We start from the raw sequence: 6,064 nt of genomic DNA on the forward strand, positions 1-6,064 counted from the left end.
GGTCACAAACAAAGTTTAGGGACGCACGGACGGACGACGGACGCTGCATGATCACAAAAGCTCACCTTGTCACTATGTGACAGGTGAGCTAAAAATATGATAAAGACTCATGCAAGTTTTTATCCATTTATATCATATACTTTTTGAGCTAGGCGCGTCACAAAGTGAAAATGTGCATTTTTGACTATTTTCAGGGGCCATAATTCTGAAAGTAAGGAGCGGAGGCAGACAAACAAGAGCTGTCCGTAAGACAGCCAAGCTCGACTATTCGAAATATTGACCAGAAGCAGGAAAATATTACCCAAAAAAGTTAAATATCAAAAGAGTTTTAAGTTCAAAAGTGGGAATAATTTGACCAAAATGCATATCAGTTATGGGACTTGCTGCTATCAACTAGTTTTATAACCCGAAGGCACATGAGAAGTTTCAATTCAATATCTGCATTAGTTTTGGAGATAGAAACTTGCATGTAAACTTTAACCAGAATTTTCAAAGTCCAAAAGGGGGCATAATTTGCCCAAAATACATGCCAGGAGTTATGGGACTTGATCCAGTGAGGTTAGTAATTGATCTAGAAAAAGAAAAAATAAGTTTCAAATCTATATGCATTTTAGTAATAGCTTTATGTACTTGCACGCAAAACTTTAACCAGAATTTGCTAAGTCCAAAAGGGGGCATAATTTGGCCAAAATGAAGGTCAGAGTTATGGGACTTGATCTAATCAACTAGTTTTATAACCCCGAAGACACATGTGAAGTTTCAATCAATATCTGTATTAGTTTTGGAGATAATAACTTGCATGTAAAACTTTAACCAAAATTTTCTAAGTCTAAAAGAGGGCATAATTTGCTCAAAAAACATGTCAGAGTTATGGGACTTGACCAGTGAGGTTGGTAATTGATGTAGAAAAAGAAAAAATAAGTTTCAAATCTATATGCCTTTTAGAAATAGTTGTATGTTACTTGCACGCAAAACTTTAACCAGAATTTTCTAAGTCCAAAAGGGGGCTTAATTTGGCCAAAATGAAAGTCAGAGTTATGGTGGACTTGCTGCTATCAACTAGTTTTATAACCCCGAAGACACATGTGAAGTTTCAAATCATATCTGCATTAGTTTTGGAGATAGTAACTTGCATGTAAACTTTAACCAAAATTTTCTAAGTCCAAAAGGGGCATAATTTGCTCAAAATACATGTCGAGTTATGGGACTTGACCCAGAGAGGTTGGTAATTGACCTAGAAAAAGAAGAAATAAGTTTCAAAGCTATATGCCTTTCATTGATGACTGTATGTACTTGCATGCAAAAACTTAACCAAGGTGTGACGCCGACGCCGACGCCGACGCCGACGCCGACGCCAGGGTGAGTAGAATAGCTAGACTATTCTTCGAATAGTCGAGCTAAAAATAGGAGGTGCGCAAGATCATATCATAATAAAGACTCATGCAATGTTTAATCAATTAATATGTGATACTTTTTGAGTTAAGCTCGTCACAAGGTGAAGATGTGCATTTTAAACCATTTCAGGGGCCATAACTCTGGAAATAGGGGGCGGACCCTGATGAGAAATAGGAGTTGCGCAAGTTCATATCATGATTAGGACTCATGCAAAGTTTCATGAATCTATATCAAACACTTTTTGAGCTAGGCGTGTCACAAGGTGAAAGTGTGCATTTTTGAAATTTCAGGGGCCATAACTCTGGAAATAGGAGGTGCGCAAGTTCATGTCATGATAAAGACTCGTACAAGGTTTCATCAATTTATATCAAATACTTTTTTAGCTAGGCGCGTCACGAACTTCGGACAGACGGACGTATGGATAAGTCCAAATCTATATGCCCCCACCACTCATGGGGGGGGGGGAGGGGGCGGGGGCACCAAAACAGACTTGAAAAATTTGACATGGATAAAAAATAAAACAGGAGTTCCGAAAAAATAGCCGTTCTGTTACCCGACGCCTAGCCTGCGTTCTAGTCGTCCGGTTACAGGACGGCTAGAAAATCCCAGTGTGGATTACAGATAAATAAATTGAACATATTGTCACACACTGATTTATTTGTCTGTGTTTGTCTTTATTGTTAAATCTGAAATTAACTGTATTAATAAAATCATAAAAATGTTTTATTTGCCCTTTTGATACTTGGATGAAGGCCGATTTGTCCTCCTTGTAAAAAAAGCAAAGGGGGTTTTGTCATACTTGCAAAAAACAACAAAAAAAACAAAAAAAAAACAAGAGGGCCAAGGTCGCCCTAAGTCGCTCACCTGAGAAACACAAGAACAGTGTAAATATGTTTGACCTTGTTAAATTTTATTAGGATTGGACCAAAAATGTGGTCTCTTGAGTTTAAACAAGTATTTTCTTTGATATGACCTAATGACCTAGTTACTGACCTAGTTTTTGACCTCAGATGAACCATTTTCAAACTCGGCCTAGATTTCATCAAGGTCATCATTCTGACCAAATATCATGAAGATCAATTAAAAAATACAGCCTCAATCGCTTACACAATGGTTTTTCTTTGATTTGACCTAGTCACCTAGTTTTTCATCCTAGATAACCCATTTTCGAACTCTGCCTAAAGTTTATCAAGGTTATCATTCTGACTAAATTTCATGAAGATCAGTTGAAAAATACAGCCTCTATCGCATACACAAGCTAAATGTTGACAGACAGACGACAGACAGACAGATGACGGTCATCGAGCGATCACAATAACTCAGCTAACAAGAAGGGGATTTTGTCCTTGTAAAATTCAGCGACGGGGATTTTGCCCTCATAGTAACCAATAGAACCAAATGGTCCTATTCGTTCACCTGAAAACAGCTTTCAGATTTAATGAATATCCTGCTAAAAATGTGGCCCCTTAAGGCCTTTGGCAAAGGAAAAGTATGTCTTTGAATTGACTAGGTGACCTAGTTTTTTACCCAAAATGACCCATATCTGAAATCGACCTACCTGTCACCAAAACACATTCTGTTCAAATTTCATGAAGATCCACTGAAAAATGCAGCCCCTACTGCATAAGTTTTTCTTTGATTTGACCTGTTGACCTAGTGTTTAACTCTAGATGACTAATACTTGAACTTGACCTAGATTTCATCAAAGCAAACATTTTGATCAAATTACATGAACATCCTGCCTAAATGTAGGACCTATTGCATTCACAAAGTTTTTCTTTGATTTTACTGGGTGACCTTGTTTTGACCCAAGATGAACCCTATTCGAACTCAACCTAGATTTCATCCGACAAACATTCTGATCATATTTCATCAAGATCCTGTGTAAAATACAGTCCCTTTTGCATACACAATGTTTTTCTTTTGACCTGTTGACATATTTTTTTACGCTAGATAACCCGTATTAAAACCTGACTTAGATTTTATCAAGGCAATCATTCTGAAATTTGAAAAATACAGTCTCTATCGCACAGACAATGTTTTCTTTGATTTGGCCTAGCGACCTAGCTTTTGACCCCATATTCCCTATATATTCGAACTTTACATAGATTTGATCAAGGCAACTGACCAAATTTTATGAACATCCAGTGTAAAATGCAGCCCCTATTGCGTACAACGTTTTTTTCTTTGATTTGACCCGGTGAACTGATTTTGACCCCAGATGACCTATATTCGAACTTAACCTAGATTTCATCCATCAAATTTCATAAAGAGTAAAATGCAGTCCCTATTGCATACATGAGGCTTTTCTCTGATTTGACCAGGTGACCCAGTTTTTCACCCTAGATAACCCATATTCAAATTTGACCTAGATTTTATTTAGGCAAACATTTTGACTAAATTTCATGATGATCAATGGAACAAGAGCTGTCCGTAAGACAGCCAAGCTCAACTATTCGAAATATTGTCCCAGAAGCAGGAAATATTACCCAAAATGTTAAATATCAAGAGTTTTAAGTTCAAAAGGGGACATAATTTGACCAAAATGCATATCAGAGTTATGGGACTTGATGCTATCAACTAGTTTTATAACCCTGAAGACACATGTGAAGTTCCAATTCAATATCTGCATTAGCTTTGGAGATAGTAATTTGCATGTAAAACTTTAACCAAGATTTTCTAGACTAAGTCCAAAAGGGGGCATAATGTGCCTAAAATACATGTCAGAGTTATGGGACTTGACCCAGTGAGGTTGGTAATTGATATAGAAAAAGAAAAATTAAGTTTCAAATATGTATGCCTTTTGGTAATAGCTGTATGTACTTGAACGCACAACTTTTACCATGATTTTTTAAGTCCAAAAGGGGGCATAATTTGGCTAAAATGCAGTTCGAAGTTATAGGACTAGATGCTATCAACTAGTTTTATAACCCCGAAGACAGATATTAAGTTTCAATTCAATATCTGCATTAATTTTGGAGATAGTAACTTGCATGTAAAACTTTAACCAGGATTTTCTAAGTCCAAAAGGGGGAATAATTTGCCTAAAATACATGTCAGAGTTATGGAACTTGACACAGTGATGTTGTTAATTTATCTAGAAAAAGAAAAAAAATAAGTTTCAAAACTATATGCCTTTTAGTAATAGCTGTAGGTACATGTACTTGCACGCAAAACTTTAACCAGAATTTTCTAAGTCCAAAAGGGGGCATAATTTGGCCAAAATGAAGGTCAAAGTTATGGGACTTTGTGTTATCACTAGTTTTATAACCTGAAGACACATGTGAAGTTTCAGTTCAATATCTGCATTAGTTCTGGAGATAGTAACTTGCATGTAAAACTTTAACCAGAATTTTCTAAGTCCAAAAGTGGGCATAATTTGCTCAAATACATGTCAGAGTTATGGAACTTGACCCAGTGAGGTTGGTAATTGACCTAGAAAAAGAAAAAATAAGTTTCAAAGCTATATGCCTTTAAATGATAGCTGTATGTACTTGCATGCAAAAGCTTAACCAAGGTGTGATGCCGACACCGACGGCGACGCCAACGCCAGGGTGAGCGGAATAGCTAGACTATTCTTTGAATAGTCGAGCTAAAAATACAGCCTCTATTGCATACACAAGCTTATTCTTTGATCTGACCTAGTGACCTAGTTTCTGACCTCTAATGTCCCATATTCGAACTTGACCTAGATATTTACAATGCAATCATTCTGACCAAATTTTATGAAGATCAACTGAAAAATACAGTCTATATTGCATATACAAGCTAAATGTTGATAGACAGATGACAGACCACTGACATCTTGCATTGCTCAGGTAAGCTAAAAACTGAAGGGGGCTTTGTCTGCCTATGCAAAAATCAGTCAGGGTTGTAACTGTTTCAAGTTATCACAGTTTATAACTCATTTGAGTTATTGCGTTTACTTTCGTAACTTGTTTCAGTTATCATAAAATATTACAAAGCCCTCCTGTGTCAATTCCTCAATTTGAATGTGACTAATGCAATCATTTCAAGAATCCTTGGCCTTTTATCTTTCCAGCTATGCAGTAAATTTTTTTACGCAAGGCTGATAAAGTCTTACGCAAATGGTTTTAAAGCTATAAAACACTTAACATCCCATTATGCTCATCAGGTCATGATCAGACTAAAAGAGAATTTGATTAACCACAGTTTGCTACTAATTACACTTTAAAGGTCACTTTGTGAGAACAGTAAAAAGGCTTTTTTTTAATAACTTACCTGGGCTATCTATATTTTATAACTAATACGCGTTATAAAATGCTTGAAAAAATAACTGAAATAGGTTACATAACTTAAAACAGTTACACCCCTGACTGAAAATGAGCAAAGGGGGTTTTGTCAGGAGGGTATTTTGTCCGGATCCTGGGGATCTGTATATTCCAAAATCACAGTTCTTATACAATAGTAAGAATTTTCTGTAATTAATAAAGTTTTCTTTCGACTTCGAGTTCACATAACATATTTCATAGTGTCTCATTAGAAAAGTCTCCAGGCAAACACTCATCCATGGTGGCCATATATTGCATTTTTAATATATAAAATCCTATTAAATATTACAAATGCAAGTGAACCCTACATGTACTTCAATTTCTAGTAAAATCCAGCAAAGATAATTTTCTAGGACTAGAACCGGCTACCTAGCCAC

Source organism: Mercenaria mercenaria, chromosome 19 (assembly GCF_021730395.1).
Source record: "Mercenaria mercenaria strain notata chromosome 19, MADL_Memer_1, whole genome shotgun sequence".
Classification (NCBI taxonomy): Eukaryota; Metazoa; Mollusca; class Bivalvia; order Venerida; family Veneridae; genus Mercenaria; species Mercenaria mercenaria.